At 41.7% G+C, this 27,542-nt stretch overlaps 1 long non-coding RNA gene across 1 annotated transcript; it reads left to right on the top strand.

Moving 5' to 3' along the window:
- Positions 1–1,114: 1,114 nt before the first annotated feature.
- On the top strand, positions 1,115–26,428 carry LOC115468062. The gene is made up of 3 exons (XR_003941812.1): positions 1,115–1,189; positions 23,220–23,226; positions 26,418–26,428. It is a non-coding gene; the product is annotated as an uncharacterized LOC115468062 (long non-coding RNA).
- The last annotated feature ends 1,114 nt before the right edge of the window (positions 26,429–27,542 follow it).

Here is a 27,542-nt window from a genome sequence, read left to right as displayed (position 1 = left end):
TGATGGTACTTTCAGAGGACCACTGCCATCTTGTGGACATAAACAAAATCTAAGAAATGTGGTTAATGGTTTTGAAACATGGAATTATACAGCAAAGGCTAAGGGAAGTGGGACAATTGTGACAGTGCATGAAACAGGATAGGTTAATGCTATTGGGCAAAATTAGAACCTGTGAACTTCTGAAAACAAAAGGTAAGCCTCAAGCCACAAGTGACAATCTGAAATTCTGGAACTCTTTGAAAACTTGCCTCTTTAATGAGTATTTCAATGTGCAAACTAGATATTTATCTATTCAGGTTGAGAGTAGATATTAGTTTTACATATCATATTTCATTGTAGTGGGGGCAGGCAGATTTTTTGAGGATGTATTTTTTATCATAATGTTCTATTGTAATCTATTCTGTAATGTTCTTATGACTGAGAGTGGAATATAAGCTTGGACATTAAATTTAAGTGATTACAATACATGAAAAAGCTGTTGATAATCAATCATGTATTTCCTATCTTTCCAGAAGAGTACAAGACAAGGTACAACAGAATCTAGTACCCCTATGGTACAAAACCACCATCTTTGCACCTGTCATAAGGAAAGTATAGTTCTGATTGTCTAAACCAGGGTTGTTGAACCTAGGTCCTTGAGGGCCGCAATCCAGTCAGTTTTTCAGGATTTTCCCAATGAATATGCATGAAATCTATTTGCATGCACTGCCTCCATTGAATGCAAATAAATCTCATGCATATTCATTGGGGAAATCCTGAAAACCTGCCCTGGCAAGAGCCGAGGTTGGACACCCCTGCTCTGAACCTTTTCCCTACAGCAATGGTTCACAAACAGGTCCTGAAGGCAGCCTAGCCATTCAGGTTTTCAGGATATCCACAATGAATATTCATGAGAGAGATTTGTATGCAATGCCTCCACTGCATGCAAATCTGTCTCATGAATATTCATTGTGAATATACTGAAATCTTGTCTGTCTGTGGTGCCTCCAGGACCAGGTTTGGGAACCACTGCCCTACAGACATGACCCAGGGCAGATCTTGCATGCACTGTTTCCTCTAAGCTGAGCAGCAGTCTTCCAAATGCATTGTTGCCAGCGGGGGGGAGGGGGGTGGCGCTTCCATATTGTGTCTTCAATTACTAGAGACATGCAGGTTCCCTGAAGTCCTGCAGAGCTTGCCTATCCCCCATGTGATGATGAAACAGCTCCCTCCACTAGCAGGACTATAGGTGGGGGACTCCCCTTCAGCTTAGAGGGAACATTGCTTGCATACATGTATTGTATCTCAATTGAACTGTGTTGCCTTATTGACAGGTCTCTACATTGGTCCTTTATTGAAATGGGAGCCATTCTGAAATTACTGCTGCCAACCTGCAGACACAAACAGATTCCCAGAGGCTGACAGCTCTGGACAGCTGTCTATGAAAGAAACACCTGGAATTCAAGTTTTGTACCTAACATTCACTGGCACACTGGGGCTGGAGCAGCAGGATTGATCTGCTGTTAGCTAACACTCTGACCAATAGATAAATGAGACATATATTATAATGTTTTTTTACTTACCATGGTTCTTATAGCTCGTGCAGGGCTTTTAACCAAGTGCTGCACAGATCTGAACATGGGATGCAAATCCCACACAATGAGGGTGATGCATTCCTGAACCTTCTCAGATTAGTTCAGCAGATGCCAGATTTTGTTGGTCACATTGTCAGTTTGTAGAGTGAAGAAGCATGATGTTTCTGCATGTGTACCTACAGATAAATAGACAGACATGCCTAATGGGGAAATGAGGGTACAAGAAACCTCCCGAGATTGTAGATAGATACCAGCCTTATAACCTGCCTCTGCATAATTCATGTTTCACACCCATAACAGCAGCACCCTCTGCGTGGACCATGCCACAATGGGAAGGTACAAATGTACTGTTAAAGCTCATAGAGATTGAAAGACATACACAGAGATCAGTAACTCAGAGGCTCAGAGCAACAAGAGAATTAAACCACATTTCAAAATTTGTGAGCAATAAAATAGCTGAAGTATGGGACCGTTTTATTGTCTGCTCAACCCTCGGGATAGTTTTAACTATGGAGGAGGAACCTAATTTATACCCTAAGACAGTGGTACTGGAACAGAGCAGGCCAGGGGGCTATGGCTCTCCTATATTTAAGGAGAGAAGTGTCCATATGTGCTGCCACTAGCAGACTTACCAACTCATCCTCCCATCCCCCACAAGGGAATCATTGTGGGCCTCATGGCTTTCAAAGGGAAGACTTGGAGCCACAATGGTAGTAAAGGGAAAGGGAAATGGGACTTGATATACCACCTTTCTGAGGTTTTTGCAACTACATTCAAAGCGGTTTACATATATTCAGGTACTTATTTTGTACCAGGGGCAAGGGGGTAATTCTTAAGGAGACACTTAGTTTTAGGTGGCAAGGATGCACATAAATGCCGGTATTTTAGTCCAGTATAAATGTCAATATCAAATGAAGAATACGATCACTGTCGAAAGGTTTCCACTCAAAATCAGTAAATAGTGATCATTCCCAACACACCTAACTGTTCAGTGAATCTTTATCAACAAATCTTCATTCTTCTACATTAACGGAAGGAAAAGAGCCTCAGTTGTTGCTGAAACCTCAACAGCATTCATGGGAATTCCATATTAAAGTGTTCTCTGCACAGCTATATTTAATCATCGGCCCAAAAAAACGATGATTGTCTGAGCAAAAGTCTCTTAGTTTCTCTTATGTTCAATGATAAAAGAATTTAACGATGTTCAGGGTATGAGTAATTTTAATTTTGGATAAAATAAAACCAAAAAAATGTATATAATTGATACAGAGGTTTTTTGAGCCAATGATTGAATATGAGCAGAGAACGTTTTAATATACAGTGCCCATGAATGCTGTTGAAGTTTCAGCAACAACTGAGGCTCTTTTCTTTCCATTAATGTAGAAGAATGAAGATTTGTTGATAAAGATTCACTGAACAGTTAGGTGTATGGGGAATGATCACTATTTACTGATTTTGAGTCCAGTATAAATGGCAATAATCTGGCTATACCCTATTCTGTAAGTATGCGCCTATCTCTGATGGTGTTTGAATTCACCTGGGAGGAGTCTAGCCAAAGCATGAGCGGGATGCACACTTATGAATGTAAATGATAGAATACTAAATTTACGCGTATATGTCCTCATTCTTGGTATGAACATTTATAACCGATCTATGCTGGCATAAGTGCTCATACTTAAAGGCATGCACCTCCTTTTCTTCATTGAATCTTTGGTTTGGACTGTGGCTTTTTCTGAAGTAATTCCTACGTGGGGGAGGGAAGAGGAAAGACTATGCAAAACAGAGGAATTCAATAAGTGGCTTGAGTTTTGGTGTAAAGAAGAAGGTTTTAGGTACATAGGAGCATGGGGTAATACGTGGAAAAATAACAGGCTGTACTGTAATGATGGGCTACATCTTTCTGTGATGGGAAAAAGGATCCTTGGGAAGAAATTCAGATAGTATGTTTCTAGACATTTAAACTAGAGGGTGGGGATGACAAAAGGAAACAAGAGATTTCAGAAAGTCACCCCCAGAATAAACATGATGGCAGAGGGAAAGGTCATGTAAATATAGAAAACCCCACCCAAACTCACTAAGCACATGGAAAGCTATGTGCATAAATGCTCGTAGTCTAAGTAAAAAGGTTCAAGACTTGCAAGCCCTGATGTTTGAAGAAAACTTGGATATTGTTGCTATTACGAGATGTGGTTCAAACGATTCCCATGAATGGGATGTGACCGTACCAGGCTATAATCTTTTGAGAAGGATAGAGAGGGCCGAAGAGGTGGAGGAGTGGCTCTGTATGTGAGAGACAATATCAGAGCGTCTGAAATGCGGGGAACTTGGGGAAAAGAAGAAGCTTTATGTATCGTCCTGGAAAGAGAAGACGGAACCTGTATCCACATGGGGGTTATCTACAGACCTCCCACGTAAACGGAGAAGTTAGACAAGGATCTGATAGAAGATATTCAAAAGATTGGTATGAAAGGGGAGGTGCTACTGTTGGGAGATTTCAATTTGATGTGGATTGGAACGTCCCATCTGTGGAATCAGAAAGAAGTAGGGAGATTGTGGATGCCTGTCAAAGTGCCTTGCTCAGACAAATGGTGACGGAACCCACGAGGGAAGGGTCAATGCTGGATCTAGTGCTCACTAATGGAGGTAGAGTTTCCGATATCCAGGTGAGTGCCCACCTATGTAATAGTGATCATCACACCATATGGTTTGATATAAGGAAGAAGGTGGAGTGCGGACACACAAAACTCAAAGTACTAGATTTCAGACGTACTGATTTTGATAAAATGAGGGAATACCTGAAGAAGGAGCTGTTGGCGTGGGAAGGCGGAAAAGTGGAAAAACAGTGGTCCAAGCTAAAGGCTGCTATAAATATGGCGATTGATCTTTTTGTGAGGAAAGTAAACAAAAACAAGAGAATCAGGAAGCCTATATGGTTCTCCAAACAAGTATCTGAAAAAATAAGAGCAAAAGAGGCTTTGTTCAAGAAATACAAAAGATTGCAACGAGAGGATCATGGAAAAGATTATCAGATTAAACTCAAAGAAGCGAAGAGGGAAATACAGCTAGCGAAAGTGCGAGCGGAAGAAAAATGGCTAAAGATGTAAAGAGAGGTGACAAGACCTTTTTCAGATATATTGGAGGAAGGAGAAGAGATAGGAATGGAATTGTGAGACTGAAAGATAATGAAAATGGTTATGTGGAGAGTGCTAAACAATTATTTCTCTTCTGTGTTCACGGAGGAAAATCCTGGAGAAGGACCGTGGTTGGCTGCCAAAGGAATGCCTGGGAATGGAATGGATACTGCACCATTTACGGAAGAAAGAGTTTATAAACAGCTTGAGAATCTGAAGGTGGACAAAGCTATGGGGCCGGATGGGATACATCCCAGGATACTGAATGAGCTCAGAGAGGTCCTGGCGGGACCTCTTAAAGATTTATTTAATAGATCTTTAGAGACGGGAGAGGTTCCACAAGATTGGAGATGAGCAGATGTGGTCCCTCTTCACAAAAGTGGAGACAGGGAAGAAGTGGGAAACTACAGACCGGTAAGTCTCACATCGGTGGTAGGAAAAATAATGCAGTCGCTGCTGAAAGAAAGGATAGTTAACTTTCTAGAAGCCGACAGGTTACAGGACCCGAGGCAACTTGGCTTTACCAAAGGAAAATCCTGCCAAACAAATCTTATTGACTTCTTTGACTGGGTGACCAAAGAACTGGATGAGGGACATGCGCTAGATGTAATCTACTTGGACTTCAGCAAAGCCTTTGATACGGTCCCCCCACAGAAGATTTGTGAATAAGCTGAAAGGGTTGAACTTAGGACCGAAAGTGGTGAACTGTATAAGAAACTAGTTGACCGACAGATGGCAGAGGGTGGTGGTAAATGGAATCCGCTCGGAGGAAAGAAAGGTGAGCAGTGGAGCTCCTCAGGGGTCGTGCTGGGGCCTATTCTGTTTAATATATTTGTGAGAGATATTGCTGAAGGGTTGGAAGGAAAGGTTTACCTTTTTGCGGATAACACGAAGATAGCCAATAGAGTGGATACCCTGGAGGGAGTAGAAATGATGAGAAGGAATCTTCGAAAGTTAGAAGAATGGTCGAGGGTCTGGCAGTTAAAATTTAATACTATTGCAATACTGGGGTAACAAAATGTCCTGGTTTCAACGTTATGCTCACATATACATTCAATAGAAACCGTTCTGAATTTCATATATTATCTTGTTTTTTTTTTTACTTTTCTTATGCTGTGATCAAACTCGTGAATAAAAGTGATAGCATTCAGCTTATGATATATAGGTGCTCAGTAACATATATGCTGCTAAGGCTGGACTACTGGGACGCAACATATGAACCCAACATCATTGCACCTCCGCCCTACCTACCATCTGATTTCTTCTTGTACTCAAATGGTGATGAAACAGTTTATATACACTATCGGTAGGCACTGTAGTAGCAAAACCAATACAGTGCCTCAGCTCTGTCAATAAAAGTCCGTGCTCATGTCCAAAAATGTGAAGTTGTGAGATTTCATGTTATCTCACCTTCTGTCTTTACTTATATGTCCATCTGTTCTCATTCTCTCATTAACTTCTCTTGTTCTCAACACATCATGTGTTTCGCCTTTAGCACATCATCAGGAGAACTTAATCTTAAGATCAATCGCTATGCTGTCATTAGAAGTTCACACTGTATAATATAAACGATATACAAGTTAAAGTGTTATATCATTCGCTTGCTATACTCCTCTAGATTATAAAACCCTTCGCTTTGCTTGAAGCTCATATGGCTTTCAGATTCCATTACCTATAGTATATCTTATCATAGCTCTAAGGCTTACCAAATAAGTGTCCCGCCCTACTCTCCCACGCTGACCATCAAAAAAATGCTGGCGCTTGCGCACTATTTAAGCATGATCTAATAAATGATGTGTACAGCTCGTCATCCATGCAACCACTCTATTTCATGGTTCAGGCTGCTAGGGGCGACCGAATCCCACTGGAATATGTGTCTTTGTTCCTTGCGTTTCAGCATTCCGTCTAAATCCCCCCCCCCCCCCCCATGTGATGTTGTGATCTGCTTTAACACTAGGTATTTTAAATCTGAGATGACATGCTGTTGAGCGGTCCAATGCTCTAACAACGGGGCTTCTCTCTTCAGAAGTTGCAAATTGCTGATGTGTTCCGCTATACGCTGTTTGATCTTCCGTGTGGTAAAACCAATATACCATTTGATGCAAGGACACACGATTCCATACACCACTTGAGTGGATCCACAATTGGTGACAGTTGTAAAATAAAATGGCCTGTCTTTCTTGGGGTGAATCACCTGATCAGTTTGCCATACATATTTGCAGTAGACACATTGTGTGCATGGTTTGTGTCCCCTTTTAAAATGTTCCCTTGAATTTTGTCTCAAGTGGAAATGTGATTTTAATATCTCCCCCATGTTCCTAGCTCTCCTATTGGCAAACAGCGGGTAATCATTAAACTGTAATAATGAAAACATGGGCCAATGATGTTTTATGATCCCTTGTACTGAAGCGGTCCTGTTGGAGTATGGTAAAATGCATGTGAACCTTTCTTGTTTAATACCAGAATGTGCTTTACGTGGGGTGAGCAGCCATTGCTGGTGAGTGTTGGTTGTTCGCTTCCAGGACGTCTTTAACAATTTGGGAGGGTTAACCCCTCGCCCTGAACCTATCATACATGTGCTTGGTCTCCATAATAAAATTGTCATTTGTCCCACACAATTTCCTAATGCGCAAAAACTGCCCCGTTGGAATGCCTGTTTTTACCGATATCGGGTGAAAACTGCTGTAATGTAGTATCATATTGGTGTCGGTTGGCTTCCTGTATATTTTTGTATCAAATCCAGAGTCATGCATTGAAATATTGATATCCAAATAATTGATAGATGTTCCTCCCACTGTGGACTCAAAAGCTATATTCGCATCACAGGTGTCAATGTACTTCAGAAATTCCTGTAACATCACAGTGTCCCATGTCCACACAAGAAGGACGTAGTCGATAAATCTTTTCCAGATTTTGATATGTGCGCTGAATTTGCTATTATATATGTATAGTTGTTCAAAATTGGCCATATATAAACAGGCTATAGTAAGGGCAACGGTGGCCCCCATTGCAATACCGTGTTTCTGGATGTAATTACTCTCCTCGAACTGAAAGGAGTTTTTCTCCAGGACCCTTTTCGCCATATCTATAAGAAGATCGATTTTTAGCATGATATTTCTCATCAACGTTGATTAATGACAGTGGCTGATAATTTTGCATCTGCAAGGGATCTTAATTTGGTTTAAGAAGAACAATAATAGTGGCTTCAGTAATGGAACCTTTTATTATGCCAGTTTGTAATAAATCATCCAGATAGTTCAGTAAGTGGAGAATTTTGTCTTTAAAGGCTAAATAAAATTCTACAGGAATCCATCAGGGCCAGGTTTATTATTTCTTTTTAGCCATTCCCAAAAGAGCACTTTCTAATTCTTGCAGTTCAATCCCTTTGGATAGAAACTTATTTCATCATCAGTAAGGGTGGGATGAGGAAGATCTTCCAAACATGTGGCATCAATATCTCTGTTAAGTAATTCAGAAGAGTATATAGTTGGCTTTAAAAAATTTGAAATTGTTGTGCAATATCACTAGCATTAATTAAAGTATTACCTTTAGTATCATTAATAGCAGGGATATTGTTTTTTTCCTGTTTAATCTTTAAGTACTCAGCAAGCTGATGACAACTTTTATTATTGTTTGCATAATAATGTGCAGTTTGCATAATTGGTTTCCAGCCTGATTGCTAAGGAGTAGAATGTAATTGAATCTGAGTTTGTGTAATTGGTCTTGCAGAGCAGAGTTGTTAGGATTCTGCTTATGTAATGTCTCAAAATGAGAGAGTTGAGATTCTAAATCAGGGATGTCCTTCTTGCGCATTTTGTTTATTTTAGCAGAGTAAGAAATAGTTATACCTCAAATAAAGGTTTTAAAGGCATCTGAAATACAAGGTCAAGAGGTATCACATGGTTTATTGTGATCACAATATCACCAAACCTCCACCTCTGCCCTGCCTTGGTGGCTCCCTTCTACCATCAGAAAATTGTACCCACAACATTACCGCATACTATGCCATCTAGGAGTGGTCTAGTGGTTAGAGCACTGGTCTTGAACTCAGAGGTGGCCAGTTCAAATCCCACTACTGCTCCAGAGTACCTGACTATGACTTGCCTTGAGCTTCTACTGAAAAAGGTGTGAGCAAAATCCAAATAAATAATTAAGGATCATAATCCTTTTAATGGGAAAGACAGGTTAAAGCCATAGTAAAAAGTTAGAGATGGGGGCAAAACCATATTAATATTAAAGTAAGAGCACAGGTAGCAATATAGATACAAATACATGGGGAAGGCAGAGATATTGAGTATAACCAAGCATTTCAGGCAAATAAAGACTAAGGAATGAACAAATTTAGCAGTAGAGGAAAAACCTATGGGAGAAAACAAGACCACGCTATGAGCTCAAAGCCAGTGTGGAGGAAATATAAATGATAATCGACATATCATCTGACATATATATAGGGGTATGCACCCATACCCAGTGACCCTCCTTTCCCCTGCCCTCCATCCACCCATGTCCAGCAGTGACCCTCCTGCCTCCTCTCCCCTGCCCTGCATGCACCCATGTCCAGAAGTGACCCTCCTCTCCCCTGCCCTGCATGCACCCATACCCAGTGATCCCCCTTTCCCCTGCCCTCCATCCACCCATGTCCAGCAGTGACCCTCCTGCCTCCTCTCCCCTGCCCTGCATGCACCCAGCCATACTCAGTGACCCTCCTTTCCCTTCCATCCACAAATGCCCAGCGACTCCCTTGTCTCCCCTGCCACCCCCTCCCGAGTTGTTGGTGAATTCTCCTCCCCTGCTCCCTCCCTCTCGATCCGCTCCCTCCCTCCCGATCCGATTCGGTCCCTCCCTCCCGATCCCTCACATCACCGACCCGACCTGACTCTTCGCATTCTTCAGGGCAGGCAGTCTTGCCTGCCCGCTGCCAGAATTGACTCTCCCCCACTGGCGCTGCCGGCCGGTTCGCACTTCAAAATGGCCGCCGAGACCAGCAGAAGTCTCACGAGGCCGCCTCTGGAAGTCTCGGTGGCCATTTTTAAGTGCAAACCGGCAGCGCCAGCAGGGGAGAGTCTGTTCTGGCAGCGGGCAGGCAAGACTGCCTGCCCCGAAGAATGCGAAGAGTCAGGTCGGGTCGGTGACGTGAGGGATCAGGAGGGAGGGACCGAATCGGATCGGGAGGGACGGACGGGACCGGATCGGATTGGGAGGGAGGAGAAGAGCCGGCTCACGCGTTTCAACAACCAGCTAGCAAGAGCCAGCAAAGTTAACAACCGGCTCTTGCGAGCCGGTGTGAGCCGGCTCCAGCACACCACTGGGTATGGATGAATGGAGGGGAGCAGGGGAGACAGGAGCATAGATGGACATGGATGGGAGGACAGGGCCCAGGGAGAGAGGAGAAATTGCTGGACATAGAGGGGAGGGGAGGGAAGAGAGAGAAAGGAGATGAGGGAAAAGGAAGAGAGGAGAAAAACTGCACATGGATGGAGAAAATAGGCAGACGCTGGATCCACTGGACAGTCAAGTCTGCAGAGGACCCAGCTTTTACTTGTGGATATAGGGTAAGAAATGAAGAAGAAAGGAGGAAAGTAAAGAAATAAATGGAAAGGAAGCCCTGGAAACAGAGTTAAGAGGACAGATAGCAGCAGAATCAGACAACAAGATAGAAAAAAATCATTTTATTTTCATTTTAGTGTTTGGAATATGCTTTTTTTACATCTGCTATCTTATTTTGCAATATTTAGCAAAGTGTTTCTTTATGTTTTTCTGGTATTGTGCTGCATGCAGAGTTTAACTTCTTAGGATTTCAGGTTAATTTTTGAAGGATTTGGAGAGGGGCTATCTCTGTTCTGCATGTGTGACTGCAAGGCCCTTGCAAGTGTCTGAATAGGGATCTATTTCTTAGAATCTGAGATTTTGATAACACATTGTTTTTCAGAGTTGGCAAAACTGTCTGTTCTCCTAATTCCTGGTCTGTGTGCTAAGTTATTTTTCTTCTATACTGGTGTAATATTTTCAATGATGCCATGACTGGTAAAAGGGGTGTGTCTACTGTAGGGGCGGGGCCATAGTGATCCCGCCCCTGGATGGGTAGGGGCGCCGACTAATAGGCTGCAGGAGGGTGCCAGAAACCCTAGGGCCGGCCCTGCAGAGTGTGCCCTGTTTTGTTTCATGTTGTAGTCCATCCGGTAGTGGCCATTTTTGTAAGACAGTTTTAGATCCCTTTCCTGTGTTACCCACATCAGAGAACGTAGTTCTTACCTTGAATGGTGCTGAAAGAGGGCATTGTACACCATTGTGCCAGCTCTGACCTCCTGCTAATCTTAGTACCAGGGGACTCTTTGCCAGTGGGGCACAACCTCTGATCTGCAGTTAACTGTGAGTAAACGTGGTTATTTCAAGAAAGGACTTTTTCAGAGAGATTAGTCTTCAGGTGTGAACTGGTGTGCCAAAGTTATACAGCAGCAATAAGTCCTTGAGGCTGTATGCAGGTCCCTGGAGCAGTTTTAGTTGGTGCAGTACATTTGTGGGTAGTGGGTTTTGGGGGGGGGGGGGGGGGGGGGGTTGGGGGGCTCAGCTCCCAAAGTAAGGGAGCTATGCACGTGGGAGCTTTTCTGAAGTCCACTGCAGTGACCCCTAGGGAGCCCGGTTGGTGTCCTGCCATGTCAGGGGGGCCAGTGCACTAAAAATGCTGGCTCCTCCCACAGCCAAATGCCTTGAATTTGGCTGGGGTTTGAGATGGCCGACATAACTTTCCATTATGGCTAAAAAACGAAGCCGGCCACCTCAAACCCCGGCCAAATCCAATGCATTTGGCTGGCCAGAACCGTATTATCGAAACAAAGATGGCCAGCCATCTTTTTCAAAAATATGGGTCTGGCCAGCTTTTGTGGCGCCACCAAAATACATCGCCGGCCATGTATTTTGCCGGCGCCATTTGATTATTCCCCTCCACGTATGTTACAATGTTTAAAAGCATATGAGATAGGCAAGCAAATATGGCGCATATACTAATATGCATGCGGTGACTCACACTTTATCAGTAGATCAGTAGTAGTCGGGCAGAGTTCCTCAATGTACTCAGCTAATTCGGCATTATTAGGAAAGGCTTTAGTTTTATTATTATGAGTAACACGGAAACAAGCAGCATGGAGAATACAATTTTTCACACCTAAAGCTTTCAGTTGGGTTTGGAAAGCTAAAAGCTGTTTGTGAAGTTTAGCAGATTGTTAGCTCAGATCTGGAACAAAGAGCAAGTTGGCACCTTTGTATTTTATTGGAGCAGAAATTTTCGCCTTTTGCATTATTTCAAGGAGTTGATTATAGCATAACAGTTTGAAAACCATGAGGCGGGGATATTTGGTAATAGTAAGTGGCCTCGGTGGCACCCAATGCGCCTGTTCTATTTCCGGGTCATGTTGGAAGGTCATGTTCATTAAATTAGGGAGAAAATTCTCCAAAACTTTGATGGTGTCGTGCCCTTCATGGCCTTCTTGCAAGCCTAATATGCAAAAATTATTTCTGTGTGAACGATTGTTGACCTTGATTAAGTCCAACTCTAGCTGTGAGATTTTTTGGCTTGGTGCTTCAGTGATAGAACATTCTCTTGCACCACCGATATCTTTGTTTCTAGCATGTCCATCCTTGTTTTAAAATGTTGCGATATCCTCCTTGATCGAAGCTATATCTTGCCTGACCTCAGAGGTATCTGCGAGACGATCGCAGAGGCCTTTGAGTTTGTCCAGCATAACTTGAGTAACACCATCTTCCACTTTGCTTAGCAAAGTGTTTTGTGGCGAAGAAGGCTCAAGTGATTTTCTTTTATTCAATTTGGTTGTTGCCATACAAACACAGCAAAATGGATAGTTATGCTAACAGATAATATTGATTGTTTCTAGACTTCCTTCGGAGCACCAGATTCAAGCTGTCATTCACTGCAGAGCTCACTAGCGCCCCCCCCCCCCCCCCAACACCAATTGATTGTTGATTAAATCACCAGGCAAGAAAAGGTAGTCTAAGATATTTTTAAAAAATCATAAATTACTTAAAATTACGGCAATAACCCTTCCCCTCTCATCAGCAGTGATATGATCACCAGCTTGGAATTAATGGGCTGGTCCATCTATGTGTGCGTTATGTTTTTTCAAGTGGATCCAGGCATAGCACAGGGAAGGGTCCTTCTGGGTTCACTTCCTACCAGAGAGAGGAGAATATGAGCTTGTAGATACAGCAGTGGTAGGATTGGAAGATGAAGAATCAGTGACCCACAGGAAGAACATTACATCCAAAGTGTCATATACAGTAAATTTAGCCACACTGTCCAGCTATGCGATATATCCAAATACATACACACTTCTCAATGAGAATTAAAGTCTATGGCAAAAGCATAAGAAGCTATTTTAGCAGTAGCTCAAAGAGTGGCCTAGTGGTTAGAGTGGTGGACTTTGGTCCTGAGGAACTAAATTCGATTCCCACTTCAGGCACAGGCAGCTCCTTGTGACTCTGGGCAAGTCACTGAACCCTCCATTGCCCCATGTAAGCCGCATTGAGCCTGCCATGAGTGGGAAAGCGCGGGGTACAAATGTAACAAAAAAAAAAGTGTTGAAATAGGTTCAAGGTACATCAAGTGTTGAAATGTTTATTATTTCAACATTTCATATATCCTGCACAAATCAGCATTTCAGCACGTTGGTTTCAGTACTAGGTCACTGATTAAATAAAAGGATCTCTCAGGTAAAATTCCTTCAGACATGTAGTTTGTAAGTACGCAAGAAGAAATTACATTATTATGGGACAGGTCCGTGTACTGTAGGCGTCATGTCTTTTTAATTCATAGCCTTGCACTGAAGAATTTAAGTGGGAGGCATGTGAAGAGGAAAAGGTGTAAAAATAAGATAAAATGCTTGTGTAGAGACATAGCCTTCCTTGTTTTCAATGTAAGAGGACACATTTAAAGCCGTTGACATCATCGTTGCAATTTACACCTGCTCCAGAGGATGTGTAGGTTAGAAAAAGTTGCTAATTTTGTGCAGAGGTCCACTGAAAGGATTAGGGATGGTCATTACCTTAATCTCCCAATGTTTTTGTCCTCTCCTTCCCAAAAGTAATATTAACAAATTATATCAAGCTTGCTGACAACTTCATAAAACGTAGGCATGTATGTTACTAAGATGGCTAACATACAAACACATTTATGTTCTGAAATACTAACATATAGGTCTAAAGTCACTGTTTGGACCCTGTTGATAATTTAGGGGCCCTTTTACTAAAGAGTTGCTGCGAAACAGCCCAGAACTACCACCGACCCAACGAGGGTGCCAGCAGTAGTTCCACCCCCCCCCCCCCCAGCACGCGCCATTTCCGATACTACAGTAAATCTGGTCTGATTTTCTAGCCCAGGGGTTACCCGGCTGTAATTGGGCATTGTCATGTGCTGCCCGGTCATCGCCGGGTTAACATGGGAGCCCTTACCACCACCTCCCGAAATGGCCACACAGCAAGTACGAACTTACCACAAGGCCATTTCTTTTTTTTTTTTTTGGCCTTTTTATCTGCTGCTGTAAAAGGGGCCTTGGTGCACGACAAAAATGGCCGCCGCCACTAGAGCAGGGCCCTTTTACTACAGCTTAGTAAAACGGCCCCTTAGATATTGATGCTTGCTGCATGTAACTAAACCTCCGTTTCTGCATGTTTTTTTTTTACAACAGATCTATGTCAGCAGATCCTGTTTTCAAATACTAGCAGAACCCAGCATGTCTGGACCTGGACAACTCAATTCCAATCAGACATTCTATCTAAATGTGCAGTCCGTGGGTCATTTAGTCAGATCCTGCCTAAATGTCACATACTCCTTAGGCAGTTCATGAATGCCCCTGTCTGAGGATCCTGACCTGTCCCACTAAATGTGTAATCCCTGTGAACAGTGATGCTGTGGAGTGGACACACAAACCATGCCTGAAAATCCACAGAAACACAACATGGATAAGAGATTTACAAAAAAAGGAAAATATTCAAAAGCTGTATCTGTTCCTATTTGGATGTTAATTGAACATGTTCTTGTGGATCCAATTCCCCTAGACAAATTAATCACTATGCACTCAGCAGCCTTGACTGCTAACTGGCCTATTATTCATGAAACTATAAAAGCCCTTCTTATATTTGACTCCACCTGTGAGTCTTCTATTTCATCCTACTACTACTACTACTTAACATTTCTAGAGCGCTACTAGGGTTACGCAGCGCTGTACAAAATAAACCAAGAAGGACGGTCCCTGCTCAAAGAAGCTTACAATCTAAAGAACGAAATGTCAAGTTGGGGCAGTCTAGCTTTCCCGGGTAGAGGTGTAGAGGTTAGTTGCCGAAAGCGACATTGAAGAGGTGGGCTTTAAGCAGAGATTTGAAGATGGGCAGGGAGGGGGGCCTGGCGTATGGGCTCGGGGAGTTTGTTCCACGCGTGGGGTGAGGCGAGGCAGAAAGGGCGGAGCCTGGAGTTGGCGGTGGTGGAGAAGGGTACTGAAAGGAGGGATTTGTCTTGAGAACGGAGGTTACAGGTAGGAACGTAAGGGGATATGAGGGTTGAGAGGTAGGGAGGGGCTGCAGATCGAGTACATTTGTAGGTTAGTAGCAGAAGCTTGAATTGAATGCGGTACCTGATCGGAAGCCAATGAAGTGACTTGAGGAGAGGGGTGATATGAGTGTATCGGTTCTGGCGGAATATAAGACGTGCAGCAGAGTTCTGAACGGACTGAAGGGGGGATAGGTGGCTAAGTGGGAGACCAGTGAGGAGTAGGTTGCAGTAGTCAATGCGAGAGGTAACGAGAGAGTGGATGAGAGTACGGGTGGTGTGCTCAGAGAGGAAAGGGCGGATTTTGCTAATGTTGTAGAGGAAGAAGCGACAGGACTTGGCTATCTGCTGGATATGCGCCGAGAAGGAGAGGGAGGAGTCGAAGATGACACCGAGGTTGCAGGCAGATGAGACGGGGACGATGAGGGTGTTATCAACCGAAATAGTGGAGGTAGAGGAGAAGTGGGTTTGAGTGGGAAGACAAGAAGTTTGGTCTTGGCCATGTTCAGTTTCAGGTGGCGGTTGGACATCCAGGCAGCAATGTCGGATAAGCAGGCCAATACTTTGGCCTGGGTTTCCGCAGTGATGTCAGGTGTGGAGAGATAAAGCTGGGTGTCGTCAGCATAAAGATGATACTGGAAGCCATGAGACGAGATCAGGGAGCCCAGGGAAGAGGTGTAGATAGAGAAAAGAAGGGATCCAAGGACAGAACCCTGAGGGACTCCGACAGAGAGCGGTATAGGGGTGGAGGAAGAACCATGAGAATGTACTCTGAAGATACGATGGATGCTACTATCTGAGATCATCTGCATGTGAAAATAGGATCCAGTCCTGTTCTTTGGAAAGATTGGGCTTCTCGAGGTATTTTTTGTTTGGCCGACATATGCACAGAAAACCATTCTTTCTTTCAGGGACCTTCAAAGTAAATTTAACCTTCCTAATAATCAGTATTTAAAATATCTCGAATTGAAAACTGCCATTACTAAATGTTTAAGGGGTCCTTTTACTAAGGTGTGGTGAAAAATGGCCTGCACTAGTGTAGGTGTGTGTTTTGGGCACATGCAGATCCATTTTTCAGCGCGCCTGTAAAAAAGGCCTTTTTTTATTTTTGCCTAAAATGGAGGTGCAGCAAAATTAAAAATTGTCGTGCATCCATTCTGAGTCTCAGACTTTATCGCCACCCACTGACTTAGTGGTAAGGTCTCGCAGGTTAACCGTGCGGTAAACATGTACGCATGTAGAATGACGATTACCGCCTGGTTTCTGCTGCGTGCCGGAAAATAAAAATTATTTTCTGGTACACTTGCAGGCTTATTTTCAAAAGAGAAGGGCGCCCATCTTTCAACACAAATCGGGAGATGGGTGTCCTTCTCCTAGGGTCGGCCAAATCGGCATAATCGAAAGCTGATTGTGAGCATCCTCAGCTGCTTTCCGTCGCGGGGACGACCAAAGTTCACGGGGGCATGTCGGAAGCGTACTGAAGGCAGGACTGGGGTGTGCCTAACACATGGGCGTCCTCGACCGATAATGGAAAAAAGAAGGGCGTCCCTGACGAGCACTTGGGCGACTTTACTTGGTCCATGTTTTATTACGACCAAGCCTCCAAAAGGTGCCCGAACTGACCAGATGACCACAGAGGGAATCGGGTATCACCTCCCCTTACTCCTCCAGTGGTCACTAACTCCCTCCTACCCTCAAAAAAAAAACTTTTAAAATATTTTTTGCCAGCCTCAGATGTCATACCCAGCTCCATGACAGCAGTATGCAGGTCCCTGGAGCAGTTTTAGTGGGTGCAGTGCACTTCAGGCAGGCGGACCAAGGCCCATCCCCCCCCTACCTGTTACACTTGTGGTGGTAAATGTGAGCCCTTCAAAACCCACCAGAAACCCACTGTACCCACATGTAGGTGCCCCCCTTCACCCCTTAGGGCTATGGTAGTGGTGTACAGTTGTGGGGAGTGGGTTTGGGGGCTTTTGGGGGGGCTCAGCACACAAGGTAAGGAAGCTATTTCTAAAGTCCACTGCAGTGCCCCCTAGGGTGCCCGGTTGGTGTCTTGACTTGTCAGGGGGACCAGTGCACTATGAATGCTGGCTCCTCCCATGACCAAATGGCTTGGATTTGGTCATTTCTGAGATGGGCATCCTCAGTTTCCATTATCACCAAAAATCGGGGACGACCATCTGTAAGGTCGACCTAAATTTTGCAATTTGGGCCTCCCTGACCGTATTATCGAAACGAAAGATGGATGCCCATCTTGTTTCAATAATACGGGTTTCCCCGCCCCTTCGCCGGGACGTCCTACGAGGACGTCCTCAGGAAAACATGGGCGCCCCTTTCGATTATGCCCCTCATAGCGGACTTGCATAAAAAACAAAATTACCACCCGGGTCACACAGTAGCCAGGCGGTAACGCCAAATTGACATGCATTAGGCACATATAGACACCTATGCAGCTTAGTAAAAGGCCCCTACATAAGCATACTATATCATATCAGTCTCTGGAGGCCTTAAATATTCTCCTCTCTCTTTCTAGCCCTAAAGGAGTTGAGTCTAAAATTTATTCTGCTTTACTACCCTCAAGTAATTCAAAACTTAGTGCATTGCAAAGTATTTGGTCTTTGGACACTAATCATTCATTGTCTGAAAAACATTGGAAATGGTTCTGAGTTAAGTCTTTGAAACGAAATGCTTCTGCCCCTGTTTTGCAATCTCTGTATCTTTTGGCTCACAAACATTATGGACTCCAGTCAAGCAGCATTAAGCTAATCCAACTTTGTCCAGTTTGTGCTGGTCTTGTAACAGTGATATTGGTACTCTGGAACATATGTGTTTTTTATACCCGAAATTATAAACTTTTTGGACGGCAGTGTGGCAAGGATTTGTGAGATCCTCCACATTAAACTTTCCCTACAAGGTCTCCTACAAGACTATTATTTTCTGTTCCACTTATTTGCATAGAAGAAGTGATAAAAACTTTATACGTTATTTGACATTTTAATTAGCTATTGCCATATCCAACTCAAGTTGTTAAGATGGCTTATCGAAGAGCTAAGTTTAATAATCAAGAAGTGCCAAGTCAGAAGAAGATGCAGAAAAAGTGATTAGATATATTATGAAATACAACGTATGTTCTTCTAGAGTGACCCAGGCTGTGAGAAAACATTGGGTTTTGGTGAAAATTATACTCATATACTGATAATCACTTTGTTTTGCATATAGCAAAGGCAAGAACTTAAAAGAACATTTTCGTCCTTCAGTATTACCTCCTTTGGTTCAAGATACTTTTGCCACCAGGATGTCTGGTGGTCACGTAAAATGTGGAGACTGTTCCATGTGTGACATTATTTATGTATTTATTTATTTATGTATTTATTTATTCAAGCTTCTATCCCACATTATGCAAGAAACCTCAGAGTTTATAAATCCAGTTAATCAAAAGAGGTATTTTCTGAAATCCAGAACTTCCTGTAAGACAGATTTTATTGTTTACAATCTGCAATGTCCTTGTAGCAAGATATATGTTGGTCAGACCTCGAGGACTTTTTATGTTCATTTGACCGAACATAAAAATGCAATTCAGACCTGTAAAACTGGCCTGCTGTTGGCAGTGCACTGTAATCAGTTACAGCACTCCTTCAATGAATTGCGTTGTGTAGTTTTACAACAAGTGCAGTCGCTTTCAAGAGGAGGAGATAGATGTAGATTACTAATACAAAAGGAACAGAAATGGATTTTTGCATTGAAGTCATTGGAACCTGAGGGATTCAATTCCCATATGGAATGGAGCCATTATTTCTGAACAGCTGATTGCAGGAGTTTTGTGGCATCTGACATCACTTCTGATAAAAGGTCGCCATTTTTGAATGAGTGTGAGAGCCACTAGACGGAAATGAGAAGTAGACATGCTGTCAGAATAAATAAAATAAGAGATTGGAAATGTTGTTTGAATATGTCCTTATTTGTGAGAGCGGGATTGAGATTTTCTCCTCTTCTTTTCTGGACAGCCCCGTTGGACCCTGAAGCAACTAGGCGAGATACAGTTAAGCGAAATGCTGGCCGTCGTTGGTCATGGGTGAATGAAGAGTTTTTCTCTATATGGAAACATTGTGTATTGAAAGAAGTGGATATTGAAGCTTTTTGAAAAATTATATAAAACAAAATGAAAATGTGATAGATATTGATTGATAAAGAGTAAAGATAAGAAGAGAGACTGAAGGACTACATAGTTTGTTTGGAAAGTTCTTTAGCTGATGATGAAGAGTAGATCCTTGATATTGTATATAGTTCTATAAATCTTTTCTGATTTGGAGCTCTTTGAGGTTTTCCCTTCCTTCAAGCTAGATGTGGTTTTTGTCATTATATCTCTACTATTGAGTGGATCATAGACTTTTTTGTATTATCATTTTCAGTGAATTATATGATTCCACACCCGTGATTTAAGTTATAGTGGATTAAAATCACAGATTAGTCACTTTTTCCTTTTGGTGGGCCTCTGTTTGCAATGTTCTTAAATATGAAAGGATAGTGTTATTATCCCCAACAGTTTAAGACAGTGGTTTTGCGGTTAGCGTGCAGTAACCATGCAGTTACTGCAAAACCTTACCACAATTTAGTAAATGGTGAAGGATTATATGAGAATATTTTCAATTTTTTTTTTAGTTCAAATAATTTTATTGATTTTTATAGGTATAATATAAACAACAGATAAAAACAAAATATAACAATAAACTCTCATGAGACTGGGTGCTATGAATAGTAAACTATATACTGTTATAAATCGTCTATTAGTAATACATCACTAGGGGGCCCATTTACTAAGCCTCATAAGTGCCTATGCGCGTCCAACGCATGGCAGTTCCAAGTTACTGCCCGGCTACTGTGTGGCCCATGCGGTAATTTCATTTTTTATGCATGCCTATTACTCGCACCAAAAAATATTTTTATTTTTTGGTGCGAGTAATAGGCATGCATAAAAAATGAAATTTTTATTTTTTGGTGCACAGGCGGTAATCGGGTGGTAATCAGCATTTTATGCCCATAGACCATTACCGCCCGGTTACCGCATGGGACCTTACTGCTAGGTCAATGGCTGGCAGTAAGGTCTCAGACCCAAAATGGATGCGCAGCAATTTTCATTTTGCCACACATCCATTTTCGGCAAAAATAAAAAAGGCATTATTTACAGGTGTGCTGAAAAATGATTCTGCATGTGCCCAAAACACGCGTCTACACTACTGCAGGCCATTTTTCAGCACGCCTTAATAAAAGTGCTCCTAGGAAAAGGTAAAATAAGGAAAGGAAATATGGTAAGTAAATACAATCTGGATCAAAATAAGCTATGAGAGATTACAAAAATTGTTCAACGGATCCCAAGTTTTATGAAAGATTGCCAAAGAATTATTACGTTCAACTAATATCTGATCTCTGCGACACAACTACACTAAAGTTCGTAATGGTCATCACACAACTCTCCCATTGTACGATTCCTTCATGTGGTCCTACCACATGAACCGTATCCTATCACAACATCACCTTGTATTTGTTTACTCTGGAGTCTGTAAACAGCTGTCCGGCACTATGTAAGCCACGTTGAGCCTACAAATAGGTGGGAAAATGTGGGATACAAATGCAACAAACAAATAAATAATATTTTCTCGCACACTTAGTGCAAAGAGGTGGTGGTGTTCCCTGTTATCTGCGGCATTAACAGTTAACAGGCAGTCACTGCCTCTGCATTAACTAAGGTGCAGCCCCCCCCCCCCCCCCCCACCCATCCCCAATTAGGTCATTTATGCAAGAATTAGTGGGATTGGAAGTAGACTGCTGATTTAGAATAATGGGCTAAGAACCAGGAAAGCCAGGGCTCAAGTTCTACCTCTGCTACTGACACTTTAACCCCACAGTAATCATGAAGTTTGGAATGGAAAACAAAACTGAAAATATTATAATGCCTTTGTATCACTCCATGGTGTGACTGCACCTTGAATTCTGTGTGCAGTTTTAGTCACTGCATCTCAAAAAAGATAAGCAGAATTAGAACAGGTACAGAAAAGAGCGACAAAAATGGTAAAGGGGATAGAATGACTTCCCTATGAGAAAAGGCTGAAGCAGCTAGGGCTCTTCAGCTTGGAGAGGAGATGGCTGAGGTTTATGAAATACTGAGAGGAGTGGAACGGGGAGACGTGAATTGTTTGCTCTTTCCAAAAATACTAGGACTAGGGGGTACACAATGAAGCTACTAAGTAGCAAATTTAAAACAATTTGGAGAAAATATTTCTTCACTCAACTTGTAATTAAACTCTGGAATTCATTTCCAGAGGGTATGGTAAAAACAGCTAGCTTAGTGGGGTTTAAAAAAAAAGCTCAGAAAGATGGACTTGGGAAAATCCACTGCTTATTCTTAGGATAAGCAGCATAAAATCTGTTTTACTGTTCTGGGATCTTGCTAGGTACTTGTGACCTGACTTGGCCACTGTTGCAAACAAGATACTGGGTTTGATGGACCTTCTGTTTGTCCCAGTATGGCAACGCTTATGTTCTTATTGTAAACCCTCTGGAGACAGGAGAAAATCTACTGTACCTGAACATAACTAACTTTGAGTTACTATGAAAAGTGTGATCTAAATCCAAAATTTCCTTTATCCATCCCTACATTATACAGCCGAGGAAGTGTCACCCCTGCAGAAAACACATTAGGTCATCAGTTATCAACTCAACACCAAGGCAAATTGAATAATTCACTAGCATATTTAGTAAAGATGGACAGCCAGAACATTTTCATCTGATTTATCTTTTTTTTTAATTTCAAAATGAAATCCATTGATAGTGTGCACACATTTTCCAATGGATGGAAGGTGCTGGCACTGAAATGTGTAACTTTTATTTCTCTTAGGCCCTTCTATGATGGGTTTGAACCATCTCTTCTATAGTCTAACCATTCCTACATAAGCCACTTTATCTTTCCAAGCTTCTCATTCCCTATTGTCCAACTAGAACACTTAGGTCTGCTCAACAAAACCAGCTTATTGTTCCAAACTATCGCATTATTGTTCATGAACATATTAGGGAAGCTATTGTTTCACTACAAGGTCCTCAATTATGGAATACCCTTCCCTGCTCACAAAGAAGGTCTTATACACTCGCTAATCTGGAACTTCCGCTGGTCTACCTCAGCTGCCCAGTGGTAATTCCCATTCCCAGCATATGCCACCTTCCGGTGCTATAAAAATATTTCTATTTTTGTAGCACCAGTGTTTACCCAGCGGTAATCAGGCAGAGCCGCGTGCTGCCCAGTTACTACCGGGTTAGCATTTCCTCTTCCCTGAAATGGCTACGTGGCAAGTGGTTCACTTGCTGCATGGCCATTTCTTTTTTTTTTTTAAGACAGCCTTTTACCCACTGCGGTAAAAGGGAACCTCAGCGTGCATGAAAGACACACGTTGACGCCAGCGTAGATCCCTTTTACCGCAGCTTGGTAAAAGGACCCCTAAGATTGCAGTCTTCAATAGCCACATTTAAAGCTGACCTTAAAACTCACCTTTTCACAGATTCTTATCGATACACTTTTTGTAAAACTGAAGCTCTGACAGGCCGACAATGTAGAATTTCCCTCTCTCTTATTGATTATAGGTCTATCCCTCTTTTCCTATTGTATCATGTCCTGAATTATGTCATGTCATTTATTTCCCCCATTATTATAGATTGTAAACTGCTTTGATGGTTTCCAGATGGTGGGGTAGTAAATTTTAATAAACTTGAAACTTGATTGTTGGAATACAGTAACTTTGCATTTCCTTGTTTGCTGCTCCAGCACTTTACACAGTTTTGGTTTGTTTTTTTGTTTGGTTTGTAAATTTGGATGATTCTTTCTCAATCATTCTTTCTATTTCTTCAGAATACTTGTCCAAGTTTAAGAGCACATACTGTGGCTGTTTGCTTTCATGCTTCAGCATTTTTGAGTATTTGAGTTCATTGTCACTGATAAGTATGGTCTAAGGCCTTTGATAGAAATGTAAATTATATTGGACAATTTCTTTGGTGCCACACGCCAGCAAGATCATGCTGAAAATCTTTCAATGAAGACGAGCTATATATGGAAAGAAAGCTTCTAGATTTGCAAGCAGGATTCAGGACAAGCAGAAGAACAAGACAATCATTGCTGATGCCTGCTGGATAATTGAAAACAACAAGGAGTATTAGAAGGAAGTTTATGTGCGTTTTATTAACTACTGTAAGGTCTTTGTTTGTGCCAACCATGTGAAATTGTGGAGAATTATTAGGACAATGGTTATACCTGAACATCTGATTGCTCTAATGTGGAATTTGTACACGGGACAAGTAGAGAGGTGTGGTAGCCATGTTAGTCCACTCTTAAGGTTATCAATAGAAATCAAACAAAATAAAACATTGAAAAGAAAATAAGATGATACCTTTTTTATTGGACATAACTTAATACATTTTTTGATTAGCTTTCGAAGGTTGCCCTTCTTCGTCAGATCGGAAATAAGCAAATGTGGTAGCAAATAGTATATATAAGTGAAACATCCAGGCATTACTTTGACAGTCTGACAGGGTGGGAGGGTTGGGGTGGGTAGGAAGTATGCATGAGGACATCAAAGCATTTCATTGATATTCTAACAGGATGGATGTGGGTAGGTAGGAGGAAGTTGATAAACAGAGAAATACAATTTTATGGTTTATAATGGGCTAGAAAACCCAGATCCTTGTAAGTCCTGTCTGTTGGGTGTCAAAATATTCAATCATTCTGACTTCAAAGGTCTTACGTTCCTGTATTGTTTTAAAGTTACCTTTCAGGATTCTTACTATGAAATCACTGGTGCAGTGTCCTGGTCTTGTATAATACTGGCCCACCAGGGTGGGAACCTGACTGGCACTGGCTATCTTCATGTGATGTCTGTGCAGATTAAATCTTGTCTTAAGCATCTGGCCTGTTTCTCCAATATAGCATCTTTCATTACATTTTTTACACTGAATGATATATACCACATTGGAAGATGAGCATGTGAACGATTCCTTTATGTTGAATATTTTTCCTTTGTGAATGACTGTGGGGTCCTGTGAAATGTTTTGGCATAGCTTGCAGCTGGATATATTACAGGGAAATGTGCCCTTCTTTTCCTTTTTAGTCTGTGTTGGGAGTTTACTTCTGATTAGCTTGTGTTTTAAGTTGGGTGGCTATCGGAAGGCCAGCACTAGTGGGGATGGGAATATCTCTTTCAGTAATTCATCTTCCTGGAGTAGAGGCTGTAGGTCTCTTATAATTTTCCTCAGTTTCTCCAGCTCTGGGTTGTATGTTACTACAAGGGGGATTCTGTCTGTGGCTTTTTTTACTTTGTACTGTAGCATATTTTCCCTGGGTGTTTTGAGGGAGGAGGCAATATTCTTGGAGATTATTTTGGGGCTGTAGCCTTTCTGTTTGAAGGATGCAGTCAGGGTTTCAAGGTGTCTGTCTCTATCCCCTGGGTCCGAGCAGATATGGTGGTATCTTGTGGCTTGGCTGTAAATAATGGATCTTTTTGTATGTGAAGGATGGAAGCTGGAGATGTGGAGGTAGCTGCATCTGTCTGTGGGTTTCTTGTATATAGATGTTTGTATACAGCCATCACTGATTGAGACTGTGGTGTCCAAAAAATTGACTTTTTCTGAGGAGTAGTCAAATTTGAATCTGATTGTAGGATGGTATGTATTGAAGGAATAGTAAAATTGTTTCAGAGTTTCTTCCCCTTCCGTCCAAATCATAAAAATGTCATCGATGTACCGGTAGTATTTTAGAGGTTTGGTCTGGCATGTATTCAGAAATGTCTCTTCCAGCTCAGCCATAAAAAGGTTGGCATATTGGGGTGCTGTCCTGGTGCCCATCGCAGTGCCCATTATTTGTAGATAGATATCATTGTTTAAAGCGGAAAGTAGTTGTGAGTTAAAATAATATTTGATTAATTTTTGTAATAGTTTCTGGTGAGTATTGATGGTCCAGTGTGGATGTTTTTAGGAGTCTCCCACATGCAGCTATGCCATCCACATGTGGAATGTTGCTGTATAGTGATTCTACATCCATCGTGACCAGAAGGGTGTTTGGTGGTAATTGCTTGATATTTTTCAATTTATTCAGAAAGTCTGTAGTGTCTTGTATGAAGCTGTTAGTTTTGTGTACAAGAGTACAATCAACATAGATAATACCATGAAACAAGCTGGTTCAAAATTGACGATGGAGGTTTGGCAGGACTGCTTTCTCTCTCTGTTTGTTAAACTATATGAGAGAGACAGGACTGGGAAAATGATTAAAGAGTTTTCAAAATTGGAGGAAGGAATAACAACTTACAGTATGCTGATGACACTACACTAATAGCTGAAAGTGAAGAAGATTTAGAGGTCTTCATCAATAAAGTTAAGGCACAAAGGTGCCGACTAAAAACGTGCTAAGCACTATTCTATAAACGGTGCTCAAAGTTAGGCACTATTTATAGAATCGTGCTTAGCTCCAGGAACCATGACTACATTTAAGAACGGCCATTTACACCACGAAACCATGGTGTAAATCCCCATGCTTAAATAGACACAGATCCCCCTTATTCTATAACAGCAGCAATAAACTATGGGAATGCCTCTGATGGGCCCATGTTCCTCCCATAGGCACACCCCACTTTTTTGAGCTTAATGCGCAGATCCAGGCATGTAAATATATGTGAGTAATTTTTAATGAATGCCAATTAGCACCAATAATTGATAGCATCCAATTATCTGCGCTAATCGGCTTGTTATTCAATTAAATTGCAAACACAAATTGGACACATGCCCACATTTGTATGCACAATTTTTTAGCACTTTTATATAATTCAGGAGAAAATGTAAAATCTGAATTCTAAAGAAGACAAACGGAAGCAAGCAAAAAAACTTTAGAATTTATGGTGGGGACATCAAAGTTGTAGACAATTTCTTCATTTTAGGATCAATTATCAACACAAAGGTTCCAGTAGTCAAGACGTTTGCCACAAGATAGCACTCGGTAGAACCATAACGATGGTATTAGAGAAGAATTTCAAGCCATGTGATGTTTCATTACCAATGAAGAATCAAATTATATAGACAATAAATTTTCTTCTTACACTGTATAGATGCCAAAGTTGGACCATGAAAAAGCAGGACAGAAAAAGCATCAAGGTATTTGAGTTCTGGTGCTGGAGATGAGTGCTACGAATACCATGGACAGTCAAGAATCAAGCAGATGGGGTTCTTAAATAAAACCCGAATCTCTCACTAGAAGCTCACATAACTAGAGTGAAACCACCATATTTCAGCCATATTATATGATGACTAGAGTCCATAGAAAAAAGCAATTATGCTAGGAAAGTTGAGGTAAAAGAAGATGTGGAAGACCAGCAATTAGATGGACTGACACAACCACAACAATGAATGCTCCTTTTAAAGCCTCCACACACAAATAGAAGACAGAATGATCTGGAGGAAAGTCAATTTAATGGTGGGGCCAGGAGTCAGCTTCAATTTGATGACAATTAATTAATATTTTTCATACTTTCTTCAGCTTTGGGATGCACATTTAACATATACTTGTTCTTATAGATTAGCTGATGGGCATGAAGGAATTTTCCGTTCTTATATCCACCTGGTTGGGGGTCTTTCTAGGGCTAGTCTATGATTCCTAAGCTGTTTGAATATACAGAGATTGCAATTTGATTGTTGGTTTGTATCTTAATTTGAACTGTTAAAGCACTTGAATATACATTTTGGTTTCCTGAAGTACTCTTTGCTAACATCTTCTCTTGATGATTTATGCTATTGTACATAGCCCCTTAATTTTATAACAGTCGCTCAAAACTGTGCGCACAAATTTGAGTGTGCACCCAATTTGTGTGTGCACCCAATTTGTGTGTGCACCCAATTTGTGTGTGCAATTTAATTAAATAATGAGCTAATTAGTGCCAATAATTGTAATTATTGGCACTAATTAAATGTAATTGGATTACGCACATGGAGTCCACACTTAAATTTTGCTTGCAAGTAAAAATGGGGGCACAGAAATGGGAGGGTCATAGGTGGAACAGGGCATTCCTAGCATTTACGTACATTTTTATAGAATAAGAGGGATTGGTGCAAACAACAGCACCTAAAATTATTTGCGATTCCTGGGCGTAAGTGCTATTCTATAAAATGCATCTAACTTTAAGTTTGGTTTATAGAATAGTGCTTTTTTGGCACCATATATAGAATTTACCCCAGTATGGTGTATGCATATTCCATTGTTCT

The sequence above is a fragment of the Microcaecilia unicolor genome, chromosome 4, assembly GCF_901765095.1.
Source record: "Microcaecilia unicolor chromosome 4, aMicUni1.1, whole genome shotgun sequence".
Lineage (NCBI taxonomy): Eukaryota > Metazoa > Chordata > Amphibia > Gymnophiona > Siphonopidae > Microcaecilia > Microcaecilia unicolor.
This window is presented reverse-complemented; position numbering and strand designations above follow the sequence as displayed.